Raw genomic sequence first — 17,888 nt, 5'->3', positions numbered from 1 at the left:
GTGCTGGATACTATGGAGTTCTAGAAGAAGGGTAGAAGTGGTCCCTGCCTTCCAGGAGGGTATTATCTTCCCCAGGATGTAACCAAGTGCTAAATCTCAGTGTCCCATCTCCCTGTATGACATTGATCCCTCTTCATATGTCCTTTTTACGGGCTGAACTGAGGATCTCCAGATATGTTAAGGTGCTCCCTCTTCAAAGCCGACACCTCCCCTCCGTACCTGCTTCCTGCCCCACCCCACCTACACATACCTCTGAGCAGGTATGAGACAGGTTAGAGTGGGCAAATGGAACTCTGTTGGACCAACAGGGAAAAATGTGGACACTGAGGCTAACAGTGCTACAGTATGACCTTGAGCAAGTCATTCTACCTCCTGGGGCCTCAATTTGTTCATCTCTCCTAAATAGAGAATAATATTTGCTCTACCCTTTCTAGCTCGAAAAGCTGTGGGGAGGACCAAATGAGATCATGGATGTGAAAACTCCTGCACTCCTAAGCGTTGGGTGGACGTCACTGGGAGATGCAGACCCTGGGCACGCTGGGTCTCTAGGCAGTGGGCATTTCTCACAGAATCTCCTAGCTATCTTGTCAGCAGACCTGGCCATAAGGGGCTCTGGTCTGGGAGTTCCCATGGGGAACCATGCCACTGGTCACAATACCGATGCTGGCTTCTATCTCTGGTGAGTAATGTCAGGCTGTCTCGAGGTTAAACTCTTAAAAGAGAGGCTCCATTTCTCCACAAGGAGCAGGCCCAGCTTAGGGTAAAATGTCAGAGATATAAGACTCTCTCTGCCATCCTGATCCTCCGCATCCCGGCCTCTCTCCCACTCCCACTCTATCAGTAGTGTCCCATCTCTCCTCTTCAGCCTGCCAAAGGTTTTCTCTCTCTTCTTCCTTCTCTACTTTCTCTCAGGACTGAACCAATAACTCACTCACAGTGAGGCCACTACTAACTGACAACAGCCTAAAGCACTGTATTTGAAATGTTTTTTCTCCCACCTTGACCCTCCAAGTCAGAAATACATTTTTCAGCAAACTCAGTACACACATACTGAGTCAAAATTTTATGAAACAATACTATGCACAATATATTTAAGTTTTTTGTGTGTGTGATTTCTTGATTGTATTGTATGTGGTCTAATTTTTTTTCAATTGCTGGTTGCAATCCACTACACTGATTTCGTGATCCACAAATGAGTTACAACCTGCAATTTGAAATGTCCCTGGCCTAAAAGAACCTTCTTTCTAAGCACAGAAAGTCCCTGGGAACTGGTTGTCAAGACAGTTTACCCAGATTTTGGATAATAGAGCAATTTCTTTGTGCCAGGCCCTGTTCTCGGTGCTTTATGTATAATAGTTCTGTGAACCCACACAGCCCCTCTATGAGGTAGATGTTATTGTGATCATCATTCACATTTTATGGGCCAGGAACCTGAGGCAAAGAAAGGTTAAGTTCCTTATCTAAGCTCTTACTGCTAGTAAGTGGCAGAACTCAAGATGCCGTGTGTTTAACCATTGGGCTCTGCTGCCTTTCAGGGTGTCATAGAAACAAGGTGGCTTTGCAGAGGGATATACATGATGCTCTAAGAAAGCCTATAAGAAGTCCCTGTGGTCAGAGCAGGACTCAGATGCTTCTGGAAGGCAAGCTTGATTTGCATGTTGTAAAAAACCTGCCAAACAGACTGGGCTCTGAGAACTTACTGCCCAACAGATGCTCAAGCTCGACTGCCCTGTGGACGCACAGACTGATGGCGATGCCAGTGGGGACGACTGAAGCCCTTGGGGTGCATGTTAGGCCCACATGTAGAACTCTGCCCACTGGCCAATCAGCAAGCAGTACCGAAGAAAAGCCTGACTCTGGTCTTTACAAAAAAAATACTGCTGTTAATTTTAAACACACCTCTTTTTGCAGGCTAAATAGAAAAGTGAGCTTAATCTACACTCTTGCTGTTCTTTAATGAATTTATTGTTTTAGGCTCTGTGAGAATGCAATAAAAGTTAAAAATATATTTCAGAACACAGTGCAAATGTGTCTCCGCATTTGATGGATTGCTTTTGAGTCCAACACTTCCGGCCCGTGGGCAGGCAGGCCCCACAGATGGGCCGCGGCATCTACGAGCAGAGCGAGAGTGCGTCTATAAGGGATGGTCGTGGGAGGCACACACTTATCAGATTTCATTTCTGTTCTCTTCTCTTGGCATAGTAGCTGGAGAGTGGTAAAATGGGAGATGGAGAGACAGTGAAACAGCTGAAGTAGCAGCCTCAATTATTTACAGACCAGATTGTCAGCCTCCCAAAAAATGAAAATTGACCTCACATCTCTCTTCTCCTTTTCACAGCTGGGAGGGTCAGGCACATTACTATTGGCCACTCTCAGCATTGGCCATTCTCACCTCCCCATCCCTCTGCATCCTCAGCTAAGCTCAATGCAGAAATTCAAACGCAAGGAACAGGCCCTGCCCTCAGAGAGCCCCCATTCTGATGTGGGAGAGAGGGCAGAAGAGTTCAAGACCCAGATCGTTAACAAGGGAAGGCACAGGCATAGGACAGAATGTATGTAGCCGTGGGCACTGTAAGGGGCATAGCAGTTGAATAGCAGCCTTGTCTAGAGCCTAGATGTGGAATATTGCCCAAGAGTTGCACTTTGTAAACTGAGTCTATAAATACCAAGAGAATGTCGAAGAGGAGCTATTGAAGCCAGGTAGAGTTAGGGAAGGATTCTTAGAAGAGGTCAAACGTGAAGGGCAGCAGTCATGGAGAAGGTGCTTCATCTGAAGGTAGGGCCCAGCCAGTGCCTTGACGCGGCAACCAAAGACTAGGAAAGCCTAAGCCAACATTTCTCGGTCCTGTTGGGGACTGCGCCAGCCACTGCTCTAAGACCTCGCTGCCAGGCCTGGCAGGTGGCCAGCCCAGGTGTCCAGGTGCCCAGATGCCCCACAGCAAGCCAAGGCCTCAATCCTCCCTTTACTTGATTTTCTGTGAGCCTTGCTTGCCAGCTAAGGTGTAGGGCCTTCCTTAGCTGTGGACGCAGAGCCAAGTTAAGTCGCCATGGTAACCCTCTGGCTGATGGGGACTTGGGTTGCCATGGAAACTTGTCTAAAATCAAAAAGTATTTTGGAAGAGGGGTTGCAGCAGAGAGGAAGGGTGGTGGGGGATGTCTGCCGCAGTGCCGCACTACCCATGATTCTGTTCTGTGCCCTTCTTGGGTTCCTCCTGGAATGAGTGTGTGTGTATGGGGGGTTGTCCAGGGCCCAGCCCAGGGCTTCTAAGAAATAGTCATTGCTGGTACCAGGAGCCCTCCTGGAGGCCCTCCAGCAAAACATGTATGTTAGGCCATTCTTGCATTGCTGTAAAGAAATACCAGAGGCTGGATAATTTATTTTAAAAAGAGGTTTAATTGGCTCATGTTTCTACTGGCTGTATAGGAAGCATGGTGCAGGCATCTGCTCAGCCTCCAAAGGAGCCTCAGGGAGCATTTACTCATGACAGAAGGTGAAGTGGGAGCAGGCTTGTCACATGGTGACAGAGGGAGCAAAAGAGAGAGTTGTGGGGGTAAGTGCCACACAATTTTAAATTACCAGATCTCACAAAAACTGGCTGGGCACGGTGGCTCACACCTGTAATCCCAGCACTCTGGGAGGCCGAGGTGGGCAGATCACTTGAGGCCAGGAGTTTGAGACCAGCCTGGCCAACATGGTGAAAACCCATCTCTACTAAAAATACACACACACATAACTGGGTGTGGTGGCGCGCGCCTGTAATCCCACCTACTCAGGAGACTGAGGCAGGAGAATTGCCCGAACCTGGGAGGTTGAGGTTGCAGTGAGCAGAGATCGCGTCACTGCCTGGGCAACAGAGTGAGACTCTGTCTCAAAAAAAAAAAAAAAGAACTCACTATGTCAAGGATGGCACCAAGCCGTGAGGGATCCACTCCCATGACCCAAGCACTTCCCATCAGGCCCCACCTCTGACATGGGGATGACCTTTCCACATGAGATTTAGAGGGAACAGCATCCAGACCACACCAGGTACCAACCTGTCCACCACCATGTCACACCAACATGTCCTCCATTTCCTTGGTGAATGCTTGACAGTATCTTTCAGTGCCAAATCTGCTCCTTGACAAAACCATAAAAGCCACAAAGTTAATGTCCTACTGCTGCCTGTCCCCTGCTCCTGAGACCCCTGCCCCGGGATCCTCCATGCTTATCGTCTCCTTTCTGACCGGGCACTTCTTGTCACAAGGCCAGGGCTGGCCAGCCTCGTGTAACCTCAGCTTCCTCTTCACCGTGGTAGAGAGATAAAAGTCCCTACTTTTAGACAGTGCACTTAGCCTGCTCAAAGGAACTGCTCCATAAACACTACTATTACTTACCATTAACTTACAACAAAAAATGAACCAGGCACTTGGTAAGGTGTTTGTATTTTACTCATCCCAAAGGAATTTGCACATTTAAATATCGTCTCTTTCCCTCCATCTTCTTCCCCAAGTTACCTTTCCTGAAAGTGGGATGATGTTTAAAACAAAGCGGTGGAATTTGAGGGGTACAACCCCTACAGTTCTGTCCAAATTCACTTCTCTAAACTCATGTTCTCCCTCAACTCCACCCTAAACCCTGGCCTCCTGAGGCAACGAAGTTTGCCTATCTGGAACCATTTTCTGAAGCTGGATGGCAGACGGGGAGCCTCAAGAGGGAAGAAAAGAATGGCAAACTTTTCATTGGCCCAGTGGCCGGCCTCATAAATCATCATTCATAATTAGAATCATTTATTCCCAAATCACCATCCCAAGCCTCAGTTTCCCCTGTACCTAAAGCTCTTTTCACTTCTAGTTCAAGAGAGTCTTGCCCCCTCTCTGTGTCTCAAAAGTGATCTCTTCTCTTCCTCTAAACTCACCTGAAGCTTTCACCAAGTGTGCTGGCCGGTTCTGCTTCCTACCCTATCGCCTACCAAAAGGAGATAATTCCAGCCCCTCTTTCTGAGATAGGGTGTTGATGAATCCTTACTGAGGCACAGACCTCTGGCCTCCTGCAGAGAGGTCCTCCTGGAAGTGCCCTGGGGACTCTGGAGACCTGGTCTCCCAGCAGCCACTCCCTCTGCTTTTAAGAGGAAGCTTTAGCCTGAGAAAGTTTGACTCCTTCCTGAAAGCTGCACTTATTTCAGCCAGGCTGGGCTCAGGTTTCAGGGCTCAGGGACTCTTACTCTCCCTTTCTCCTTCCCAAGACTGAAATGCAGCTGCCCAGAAGTGCTCAGGAGGACACAGAGTCGGCTTCCTAGGCACAGGCCCAGCTCTGTCCCCTTTCCTTGTGCAGGGACCTTGAGTGGAGGGGAGGAGTCAGGGAGCCTCAGGGAGGCAAAGCAGGCCACACATCGAGGGAAGCGGCTGGGGAGAGCTGACTCGCAGGAAATAGTTTCACCCGAGTGGTCCAGGCCGGGGTTCCTGGTAGCTCCTCCACCATTCTCCCCGCAACACCCAACCAGCTCTGCTTTTAAAAGGTGAACACAATCTTTCAGAAGCTGCAGCCCAAGCCCTTTCTGGCCCTGGCGAACCTTCCCCATTCCCCTCTTGCCAAACATTTTTATACCAAAATAATTAGATAATTAATAATCATGTCAAACACTGTGTTTCTGGCACTCCTACTTTTTAAGCTTTGGAATCTGTGTGTAATAGATCTAAATAGCAGCCCACAAACTTGGCCAGGCAACAAACATCCCATTCTTGATTGTCTTTAAACCAATGTAATTCTACTTCTGAGCCCCTACCCTCCTGAGTGGCAGGACATTTCAAGTCAGAATTACTGGGGTCTGGTTGGGCGTGGTGGCTCATGCCTGTGATCCCAGCACTTTGGGCAGCTGAGGTGGGTGGATCACTTGAGGCCAGGAGTTTGAGACCAGCCTGGCCAACATGGTGAAACCCTGTCTCTATTAAAAATACAAACATTATCTGGGTATGGTGGTGTGTGCCTGTAATCCCAGCTACCCAGGAGGCTGAGGCAGAAGAATCGCTTGAACTTGGGAGGTGGAGGTTGCAGGAGCCAAGACTGTGCCACTGCACTCCAGCCTGGGCGACAGATTGAGACTCCATCTCAAAAAAAAAAAAAAAAAAAGAATTGCTGGCGGCTGGCATCCTTTCCCCCAACCCCAGGCTCACCCCAGGTCCAGAAGGCCTGAGCGAAGCTTGGAAAACAGGAAAGGACCACTATGTTGTGGTCCCTGCAAGTTTCCTCAGTGCCTCTCCAGTTCTGTGGACTCTCCAGTTCATGGACTTCTTTGCCAAGGCCAGCAGCCTATGCCCAATGTCCCTTCCTCCTGTTTACCCCACCCCGTCCCCCTCAGGGTGTGGGAATGCATCTGACTGCTTGCTCCTGGGACTCACGGTGCTTTTTTCATTTCTAGTTCAGGAGAGCCTTGCCCACTCTCTGCTTCTCAAAAGTGGTCTCTTCCCTTTCCCTAAACTCACCATCTTTTTTGTTTGTTTGTTTCATTTCTGAGATGGGGTCTCCAGCCCAGGCTGAAGTGCAGTGGCACGATCTCCACTCACTGCAACCTTCGCCTCCCAGGCATGGGCGACACTCCCACCTCAGCCTCGTGAGTAGCTGGGAACATAGGCGTGCGCCGCCATGCCTGGCTAATTTTTTTTATTTTTTGGTAGAGATGGGGTTTCACCATGTCACCCAGGCTGGTCTCAAACTTCTGAGCTCAAGCAGTTTGCCCACCTCGGCTTCCCAAAGTGCTGAGATTACAGGCGTGACCCACCATACCCGGCCAAACTCACCTTCCTAATAGCCTGAAGCTTTCACCAAACATGCTGCCCCATTCTGCTTCCTATCCTGTCCAATGTCCCCGAAGTTTAGAGTTTTGAAACCTGGTGACCTGCTCAGAATGGGAGCTGGGGAGTGGAATTACACAGAGGGAGGCACCATGAATTAAACATCTCAGAAATGTATCCTGCCAAATGTGATTGCATTTTTGCACCACCCTGATAAAGTAGGTAGGACAAATATTAATATCCCCAAAAGGCAAATGAGGGAGCTACGTTATGAACTGACTTGGCAGTGAGTTTGTGGAAATACTAGAACACAAGTCCGGGCCTCCTACCTCTCAACGTAAGCTGCTGCTGCCAAAGCAAGCCTTTCTGAACTTTCCTGAAAGCTGCTGATAGCGCTCCAATGGCTGGTGTGTTTCAAGTGCTTATTGTGTGCAAGAAACTGAACTAAGCACTTTATGAGTAATAGTTTGATCAGTCTTTACTCCAACTCTTTGAGGTAGGTGCTCTTGTCCCCATTTTACAGATGAGGGTGTTGAGGCACAGAGAAGGCAAGGACTCTGCTGGAAGTCACAGAGTTGATAATTGCCACAGCCAGGATTTGAAACCTGCACTCTTAACTCCTCTCCTATAGTGAGTTTCCTAGTAACTTCAGCCCCTTCAGCGAAGAAGGAGTGATAAAGGAGTAACTGTATCAGCAATTTTGTTTAGCTTTCTGACTTCACCCAGCCTCCAACAAAAGAGGCTGCTTTCCAAAGTCCCAGGCTGCATTCATCCCTGCAAATTCATTGTTTCTTACCACCCACTCACCACCACAACGAATCTCCCCACAAGCTCAAACTCAAGGACACACCTCCCTCTGTCTGTCCCTCCTCCCAACCCAAACTCAACAGCATCAGCTCAGAGAGAAAAACTCGAAGGAGGAAAGCTCCCACCAGAAAGCCCGCGAGGCATCCAGCAGGGTGGAGAGGGGTTTGGCAGCCCCTCCCCTCCATCTGCTTCCAGCTGGGACACAGGATGCTAGGGAGGGGAGGCTCCCATGGAGACAAAGGTCGGGGAGCCCAGAAGGGAGGAGGTGGTTAGGATGCTGGGGGTTTGGAGGTGGGGCTATTTACTGGGGGGGAGACAGCAATGTGCAGGAGTTACCCAAATGAAGCCCCCTCCTGCCTGACTGCAGCAGGGAGCCAACCTCCTGAGCCTGCGGGCAGAGAGGCCACAATTAAGGCAGAGGGAGGCCAGCTGGCCCTCAAAGCACCTTTCTCTTCACAAAACCGGCAGTGGTCTCATTTACAACTCATCTCCCAAAGGGCTTGGAGGTGCTTGGAGAACCAGAAACCCTGGTCCTCTAATTACCGGTGTGCATCTGGGAAAGTGAGTCAGCCACATGAAAATGAGCAGCCCAGAGCTCCTTCCACCCCTAAAGGGCAAGGTCCTGATTTTTCCATCTCAGACTGCCTGGCACCCCTGAGGACCCCCTCTGCTGAAAGCTGTTTGTAGGTAACCTTCTCTGTGGTTTCTATAGACCTCCTCCTTCCTCTCAACATCTCCCTTCTGAACCCCTACAAACCAGTTATTGAAATGTATGGTGCCCTTACTATGTACCAAATACTTATTCTATTTAATAACTCTGCACATTGCTGTCTTCCCCCAGTCACCAGATACTTCACGTGTCTTAAGTCCTCATGATAGGCCGACAAAGTTGAAATTATTTTTGTCCTCCTTCTGCAAATGAGGAAACTGAGGCAGAGAGGTTGAGTAACTTGCCTGAAGTCATCCAGCTAGTAAGTTTTGGAAAGGGGTTTTGAACAGGTGTCTGGTTCCTGGCCACTGCACTCTGCTCTCTCAGGGAGGCTTTGCTTTGGAGTGATGCAAAGAGGGATGTGGGGCATGGAGCATAGGTTTGTCATTGCTATATAAATCATAATACTTGTAAATTATTTGGAATTCTCCTGTATGAGAGACTTGTCTGCTCTCCCCCATTTATTCAGTGATTGATTTATATCACAATGTACTCATGGGAGTGTTTATCTTATACTCTGAGTTATCATTCAGTACTATGTATGTTAGTCTGTTCTGCATTGCTAAAAAGGAATACCTGAGGCTGGCCAGTTTATAAAGAAAAGAGGCATATTTGGCTCATGGTTCTGCAAGCTGTACAAGCAAGGCACCAGCATCTGCTTGGCTTTTGGTGAGGCCTCAGGAAGCTTTTACTCATGGCAGAAGGTGAATGGGGAGCAGGTGTGTCACACGGCAAGAGAGAGAGGAAGGAAGTTCCAGTCTCCTTTAAAGAACCAAGGCTGGGCGCGGTGGCTCACGCCTGTAATCCCAGCACTTTGGGAGGCCGAGGTGGGCGGATCACCTGAGGTCAGGAGTTCGAGACCAGCCTCAACATGGAGAAACCCCATCTCTACTAAAAATACAAAATTAGCCAGGCGTGGTGACACATGCCTGTAATCCCAACTACTCGGGAGGCTGAGGCAGGAGAATTGCTTGAACCTGGGAGGTGGAGGTTGCGGTGAGCCGAGATCGCGCCATTGCACTCCAGCCTGGGCAACAAGAGAGAAACTCAGTCTCAAAAAAAATAATAACAAATAAATAAATAAAATAAAATAAAGAACCAGATCTTGGGTGAATTAATAGAGTGAGAACTCACCCATTATAGAGAGGACAGCACTAAGCCATTCATGAGGGATCTGGCCCCATGACTCAAACCCCTCCCACCTCCAACATTGGGGATCACATTTCAACAGGAGATTTGGAGGGGACAGAACAGCCAAACCATATCACTATGTTTTTTATTTTGTTGCTCAAATTAAATTTATTTTGTTGCACCCTTCGCCCAGTGGGGGTGTGGAGGGTGCTGCTCTAGCCTTTGGGACAGAGAAAGGAGAATGGTGGGCAGGGCTCCACTGCAGACCAGCTGGGCTGGCCTGTCTCCCCAGCTGTGATCGCAACGCCACACTTCTTGCACCCATGCTTCTTTACTTCTCTGTACCTGACCTTCACCCTGGTTCAATCGCAAGTCTTGTTGCTTCTGCCTCTGAAATATTACATTGTCTTTCGTCCCCAGCCATTGTCCTATTCACACCATCATCTCCTTCATGAATGTTTCCTGACTTCCCTCCTTCCAGTTCACCCCCATACACTCCTCTGGGGGTGCCTTCCTAATGCACAGCTGAGACCATGTCACTCCCCAGAACAGAGGCCTTCAGTGGCTTCCGCAGAATAACATCCTGATTTCGTATCCAGCATTTCAGGCCTCCACAATTGCACTTTCTCACCTTTCTAGCTTCTCCTTTCTCTTCCCTACCCAAACCATCTGCCAGCATTTCCCTGAGGGAATTCTGTGAAACTTGTTAATTGGCATTACTTAAAAATAAAAGACCCTGTGGTCAAATAAATCTAGGAAACTCTGGGTTGAGAAAGGTTAAACAGATTTTCTGATTTGGAGTCTCTGAGACTTTGTATACTAATGGGGTTCGTGAGTCCCCAGGAATGGGTTTAAAATACGCAGAATCTCCCCAGCGTGTTTGTCCATGGGATCCTGCTTTGGCAGAACACTGGTAGGGCCAGCAGTCCACGAGGCCATGTGGGAACATTGCTTCCTGTTCGGTCCAGCTGGACTCCTTGCTCTCCCCCGAGTCAGCCTCATTTTCTGGCCTCTGTGTCTTGGATTAAGCAATATCCCCAGCCTGGAAACACCTACTTCCTCCATCTTCACCTATAAACATCTTACCCATCCTTTAAGAATATTTTTCCAGCCAGGCGCGGTGGCTCACGCCTGTAATCCTAGCACTTGGGGGGCCGAGGGGGGCGGATCACTTGAGGTCAGGAGTTTGAGACCAGCCTGGCAAATATGGTGAAACCCCATCTCTACTAAAAATACAAAAATTAGCCAAGGGCCGAGTGCGGTGGCTCACGCCTATAATCCTAGCACTTTGGGAGGCCGAGGCAGGTGGATCACCTGAGGTCAGGAGTTCAAGACGAGCCTGGCCAACGTGGTGAAACCCCCATCTCTACTAAAAATACAAAAATCAGCTGGGTGTGGTGATGCACATCTGTAATCCCAGCTACTTGGGAGGCTGAGGCAGGAGAATTGCTTGAAACCGGAAGGTGGAGGTTGCAGTGAGCCAAGATCGTGCCACTGCACTCCAGCCTGGGTGACAGAGTGAGACTCCATCTCAAAAAAAAAAAAAAAAAATTACTAGGTATGGTGGCACATGCCTGTAATCCCAGCTACCTGGGAGGCTGAGGCACAAGAATCACTTGAACCCGGGAGGCGGAGGTTGCAGTGAGCTGAGATGGTGCCATTGCACTCCAGCCTGGGCAAAAGAGAAAGACTCCATCTCAAAAAAAAAAAAAAGAAAGAGAAAAATGTTTTCCCCATGGTCCCCCACCCCTACCCCAGCCACCAACCTCTTCTGAGGTTCTTTTGAACCTTTGTGACAATGCCTCTGATGGCATTCACTGGCTGAAACTATTTATTTTAGCTTTTTTCTCCATTTGTCTGACAGCAGTCCCCCACTCTCCCTGGTCAGGCTCTAAGAACCTTGGTGATAAGGGCAGTGTCACTCATTATCTTATTTTCTTTAGCATCTACTACATATTGTAGTTCTCCTTGGCATACTCAAGGGATTGGTTCCAGGACCACTGACTTATAACCAAATCTGTGCATAGTCAAGACCCGCATTCAGCTCTGCAGAACCTACGTGCTATGAAAAGTTGGCCCTTGGTGTAGGCAGTTTTCACATCCCGGGAATACTTTATTTTCATTACATGCAAGGTTGGAAAAAAAAAAAAAAAGAAATGTATAAGTGGACCCACTAAGTTCAAGTCCATGGTGTTCAAGGGGCAACTGTGTATCACCCTGGCTGTGCCTCAGAACCATCGATGTAATTTTCAATTTCTTACTAAACTTTTAATATTAGAATAGTTTTAGATTTACAGAAAAGTTGCAAGGCTAGTACAGAGGGTTGACATACCCCACCCCCGTTTCCCCTGTTGGTAACATCTTACATTATTAGGGTACCTTTACTGCAATTAATGAACCAATAGTGATAAATTATTATTAACTTGGAAGTCCAGACTTTATTTGGATTTACCTGGGTTTTAGCTTATGTTCTTTTTCTGTTCCAGGATCCCATCTAGGATAACACATTACTCTCAGTCATCAGATTTCCTTAGGCCCCTCTAGGCTGTGACAGTTTCTTAGACTTTCTTTGTTTTCGATGACCTTGACAGTTTTGAAGAGTACTGGTCAGGTATTTTGCAGAATGTCCTGCAGTGGGTTTAACTGATATTTTTCTCATGGCTAAACAGGGATTATGTGTTTGGGGGATGAAGATCACAGAAGTAAAATGCCATTCTCATGACATCCTATGAAGGGTCTATACCGGCGATCCCCACCCTTTTTGGCAACAGGGACCGGTTTCATGGAATACAATTTTTCCACGGACAGGGGTTGGGGGGATGGGGTGGAGATGGTTTTGAGGTGAAACTGCTCCACCTCAGATCATCAGACACTAGATTCTCATAAGGAGTGTGCACCCTAGATCCCTACAATGCGCAGTTCACAATAGGGTTCACCTTCCTATGAGAATCTAATGCTGCTGCTGATCTGACAGGAGGTGGGGCTCAGGAGGTCATGCTGGCCTGCACACTCATCTCCTGCTGTGTGGCATACTCACCTCCTGCTGTGCGGCCAGTACTGGTCCATGGCCTGGGGATTGGGAAGCCCTGGTCCATGCTACCAACATGACTTATCACTGTTGATGTTGACCTTAATTATCTCACTAAGGTGGTGTTCGTTGAGTTTCTCCACGGAGTGTTACTGTCCTCTGTCCCCTCCCGCCCTCCCCTATTTCCATAGTGTACTCTTCAGAAGGAAGTCACTGTGTGCAGGCACATTCAAGGAGGGCTTCACCTCCTGGAGGGGAAGCGTCCACCTAAATTCTTCTTTATGGGAGATTTGTCTCTTCTCCTCCATTCATTCATCATTCATTCATTCATTTAGATCAGTATGTTCTTGTAGATGTTTATTTCATACTTTGAGTTATAATCCAGTTCTACATTTTTTATTTTGTTTTCAAAATTGTTTCAGCTTTGGCTGTTAGGGGAGCACTTTTAACTGTCATCTGTGTCCCTTTGACATACTCCAATCTTTATTTACATATTTATTTCCTTGCTTTTCGGCCCTACAAGATGCTCTAGGTTCATTTTGCACATTCCCTGCCCCAGTGCTCCAAGAATCAGCTATTTCTCCAAGGAATCCTAGTTCCTTTAATGGGAGGAGGTTTAGAATCTGAGATCTGAGTGCTGGGTGTGCCTATTGCTATCACTGTGGTGCATAGACCTAGGAATATATGTGTTTATATTAACCCATGTATGTAAACATAGCTGTCTATCTCTCCATATATATGTGATATATATGTAAACTGTGTGTGTGTGTAACTAAATATTAGTTAATACTGATGTCTGCATCGCTAACCTAGTAGCACGTGGTTCATTCTAAACTTTCTTCCTTTATGCAGCCTTTTTTTTTTTTTTTTTTTTTTAGACAGAGTCTCACTCTTGTCGCTCAGGCTGGAGTGCAATGGCTTGATCTCGGCTCACTGCAACCTCCGTCTCCCAGGTTCAAGCGATTCTCCTGCCTCAGCCTCCTGAGTAGCTGGGATTACAGGCATCTGCCACCACGCCTGGCTAATTTTTGTATTTTTGTAGAGACGGGGGTTTCACCATGTTGGCCAGGCTGGTCTCGAACTCCTGACCTCAGGTGATCCACTCGCTTCAGCCTCCCAAAGTGCTGGGATTACAGGCGTGAGCCACCGTGCCCGGCCTATGCAGCTTTGAAAAACCCCAATTCTTAATACAAAAAAGTAGCTGGGCGTGGTGGCGGGCGCCTGTAATCCCAGCTACTCGAGAGGCTGAGGCAGGAGAATGACGTGAACCCGGAAGCGGAGGTTGCAGTGAGCCACGATCATGCTACTGCACTCCAGCCTGGGCGACAGAGCAAGACTCTGTCTCAAAAAAAAAAAACCCACAACCCCAGTTCTGGCCGGGCGCGGTGGCTCATGCCTGTAATCCCAACTCTTTGGGGAGGCCAAGGTGGGTGGATCACTTGAGGTCAGAAATTCGCACCTGGCCAACATGGTGAAACTCCATATCTACTAAAAATACAAAAATTAGCCTGGCATGGTGGTGGGCACCTGTAATCCCAGCTACTCAGGAGGCAGAGGTTTCAGTGAGCCGGGATCACACCACTGCACCTCCAGCCTGGGCAACAGAGTGAGACTGTCTCAAAAACAAAACAAAAAAAACCTGGTTATTCTGAATCACAGTCTTTTAAGGCTGGGCCAAAGGCTATACTCCAAAGGCTGAAAAACACTGTAGCAAGCACTCAAATGCTTGCTAAATTTAATTGAGTTTAGAGAAACTCAGACCAGCCCCATCACAGATGTGCAGGATTTCCAGCCTTGGGGCTGTAAGGCAAATGAGCTCGCACCTTCCCCCAAGTGATGCTCTGTAGGAAACAGCTTGTAATCATTGTGAAGGTGTCCATTACCCCATGTTTGGGTGTTTCTGCTCATTTCCTCTGTATCTGGTTCCCTGAACACCTGATATTTCCTGATGTGAGGCCAGACTAACTGGGATCCGTTACCGCCTGTGGCAGAATCTTCGGTGACAGTCCCTGCCTGTCCCCCTTGGCCCAGCAGCCAGTACATTTTTCCTCTGTGGTGATAATCAGGGCATGTATGTGACTCTAAACCAAGTCCACAAGACTTGAAATGACTTACAGATCATTTTACAAATGAGGAGCAGGTCCAGGAAACATAGCCAGCTAGTGGCAGAGCAAGTAGAAGAACCTAATCTTCCTGTGCTCTTCGTATCCACTCTGAACCCCGTCCATTCTTCTGAATGCCCTGGGCTGGAATTGTGATGATACATGATGGATACATGGGAAACTCCTGAGCTGCATGTCTTTAAGGCCACTGTGAACTAAAATACCCCTGAATGCAATCTTGGCTTGCTTTCTGCAGAATGTCCCTGTAAAGGGTAACTGAGACAGCTGCAGATCAACATGACAAGATGTTCTCAGCTCACTGCTTTTATTTCACACACACCTGAAGCTCCAGAGCCAGAGAAGAGGCTGTGGAGAGATGCATACCTAATAAGCACTGAGGGACAGCTGCCTGGCCCTTCTTGATGGAAGGGAGTCATGTTGGTCCTCAGAGAAATCAAGGCACCCATCTTTAGCACCTTCACTCCTCCCCCATCTGCATCTGCCCCTCCTCTCAATCCCCCATACTCACTCCCCTCAAGCTGCCCTCTTGCTGCCTTCATCCCTGCCCCCTCAGTATTCCATCCAGACCAGCCCTCCCCCAGGGTACCATGCTCTAACATTCTCTCTCACACCTTCCCCAGGTCCCCATCAAAACACCCATTTCTTTAGTCAAGGTGTTTGGACAGCAGTCTGATTAAACTATAGGACAAGTTGCTTCAGAAATTCAGGCTTGTCATCCCACTTTGAATAGGTGGGGAGCAAGCCCCTGACTCTAGGCATTTGGATGCCCAGTTGTTAACTGCACTGGTAGATACTTTGTCTCTAGTGTGTCCCAGACATTTCCTGACCACATTTCTTTATGCTGAACTGAAAATCTTGTGATCTTGTTTCAAGGTTGCATTGAAACAAGGTTTGCATCTATCTCCTATCCCCCACTCCAACCCGTTTGCTTATTTCAATAGCTTCTTTAGGCAGGTTTTCTCTTGCTAGTTATCTTGCCACCTTTGCCTCCTAAAGAGCCCTTAAATTGGCTTCCGGGCAGCAATCTATCCTTTTCTTTCTGGAAAATAGCCCAACCCCTGCAGCCTACGTCTCCTGCCAGCCTCAGACTGCACTCACCTTCCCCCACTGTCCACAGCAGGAAGGACAGATGACAGGAGGAGGCTCACTTTTGCTGCCATTGCAAAAACCTCCAGCAGCAGCTGCTTTGTCACTCAATTCAGAAGCTCCTTCCTGGTGTGAGAGGTATTTTGCAATTATGCATAGTTACTCACAGTTACCCATTAACAGAAACCTTTCAGCTCCTTGCCAGCTTCATCTTAAATGCTTTTTCCTTTCTCCCTTCAGAAGTCTTTATAAGCATACGGTATTTAGGAAGGTCTCCTTTGCCAATATATACAGTATTATATAAATTACAACATGGAGTGACTAACTAGTGGCTCTCCCTCTAAGGATTTTATCATCGAATCCAAATATATTTCACTGATTGCATCTAGGCAGCTATAGGAGTGTTTTATAGGTTGCTTTTTTTTTCCCCCAGGGGGAAGTGGCTGGAAGGTGGCACAGGATATGTTCTCTCTTAAATCATATTACCACTCAACCAAGGATACATCTATTGTGTATCCAGCCTCCCACCTCCTTTCCTTCAATGGGAGGATTGGTAAGAGCTTAAAGCTGAGGCCCCTCTGGAGACCCCTAGGTTCGTAACCAAAAGGGACCAGGATGGATGGGGTTTCCCACTTATGATAATAATACCAACAATAACAACTATGATATGAGTGCCTGCCAGATACTAGGCACTGTGCTAGCACTTAACATACGTTATCTACTTTAATCTTCCTAATAGCCCTTAGAATATACATAATTATCTCTGTTCTACAGGTGGAAAAAAAATGAGACTTTTGAACATAAAGACTCTTACTTAAGTTTACATACTTCATGGTAGAGCCAAGACGCCAACCCAAATCTGTCTGATTTTAAAGCTACCACCCACCTACCCTGGATATTGGTTCAGAGTCAACTAGGGCCCTAAAACTAGTGAACATGGTGCCCCACCCTTTCCTGAAGCCTGGCATTTGTGGCCTGGGAACTGATGGGAGAGTATGAACATCTGAGGGCAGGCAAGTTTCTCCAAGGCCCTCCCTCAGATGGGGGAAGATGGGGAACCAAAGGTTCTCATTTTCCCTCCAACCACCTCCAGCAGTGTCATCCCAAACACGCCTGATTCTGCTGTATGTAATTAACGAGGAATGACTGCCTAGCCATTTGATTTCTAATTGCCACATAACATGAAAGTGACAATGCAGATGATTACATGTGTCAGATGAACTTGGTTGTAAGTTTTATTTAAACACTAAATTCTTTGGCTGTGCACTCAGCCTTTGTATTACTCACGTAGCAAGGTTGTCGGCTCTTCATTTAAAGAGGAAGAGATGGCAGGGGTGCCGTCAACTGTTCTGATGAGAGCAGGTCCTTCCTGGCTCTCCCTGTGTGCCAGGCCTTGGACCCTGGGCTCCTTGGTGGGGTGAGGGTGGTTAGGGAGGGTGGCACTGGAGCAGGGAAGACCATGGCAGGTTAGTGCTTATGGACCAGGTAAACCTGTTCCCAGGAGGGACGTGAATCTGCACAGCTTGTGGTCTCCCTACTCCCATGGAATTAAGGAGGACTTCCTGGGGAAAATGGGATGTTTTGAAGAATCTGTTGAATGAAAGAGTGAAGAAGATGATCTGGGATATTAGAAGTGATAATATTTCTCTGAATAAAGGTTTTACACATAAAATATGGGCACCACATAACCTGATCAGAGCTGAAACTTAGCCATCCATGATATTTACATCCTGCCCACTGTTCAAAACCAGGAATCCCTTTTTGCGGGCTTTTCATTCAAGGGAAGAGGCTCAGATATCACACAATTATCACTGACACCCGCCCCCATCGAAAATAATTATTCAGGGATTCTGAGAGCCAACGTAATTAGTCCAATTAATCTCTAGTGATGAATTATTCTGTCCGATAATCGTCTTCGGAAGCAAAGGATTCATTAGCGTCTCTGGCTGACAGCAGGGAGTCAAATGTCCTTTTATCTCTCTTCCCTGTCCCTGATATGATAGAATGAAATTGGCTCTCACTTTGATAAATTCTCTCTCTATTGAAAAGGAGGTTGGTTAGGGCAGCAGCAGAGGCTGGGACCTAGGTTACTAGACGTGTTGCCTGCTCCACATGCACTGCTGACCTTGAGTTTAAGGCCTCAGTTTATCCCATGGAAACATGGGGAGACTTGAGTGCAAGCTTTGTGATCAGTTATCAAATTAACCAGGTACCTTCATGGGCTTCCAAGAGGCAG

The 17,888-nt window shown here is 47.7% G+C and overlaps 1 protein-coding gene across 8 annotated transcripts in view; it reads left to right on the top strand.

Moving 5' to 3' along the window:
- NAV1 (neuron navigator 1) overlaps positions 1-17,888 on the top strand; it is a 305,087-nt gene that overhangs the window by 149,720 nt on the left and 137,479 nt on the right. The gene's annotated exons all lie outside the window — the stretch shown is intronic.

The sequence above is a fragment of the Pan troglodytes genome, chromosome 1 (assembly GCF_028858775.2).
Source record: "Pan troglodytes isolate AG18354 chromosome 1, NHGRI_mPanTro3-v2.0_pri, whole genome shotgun sequence".
NCBI classification, from domain to species: Eukaryota; Metazoa; Chordata; class Mammalia; order Primates; family Hominidae; genus Pan; species Pan troglodytes.
The sequence above is the reverse complement of the archived record's forward strand: the minus strand, read 5'-3'. Positions and strand labels throughout refer to the sequence as shown.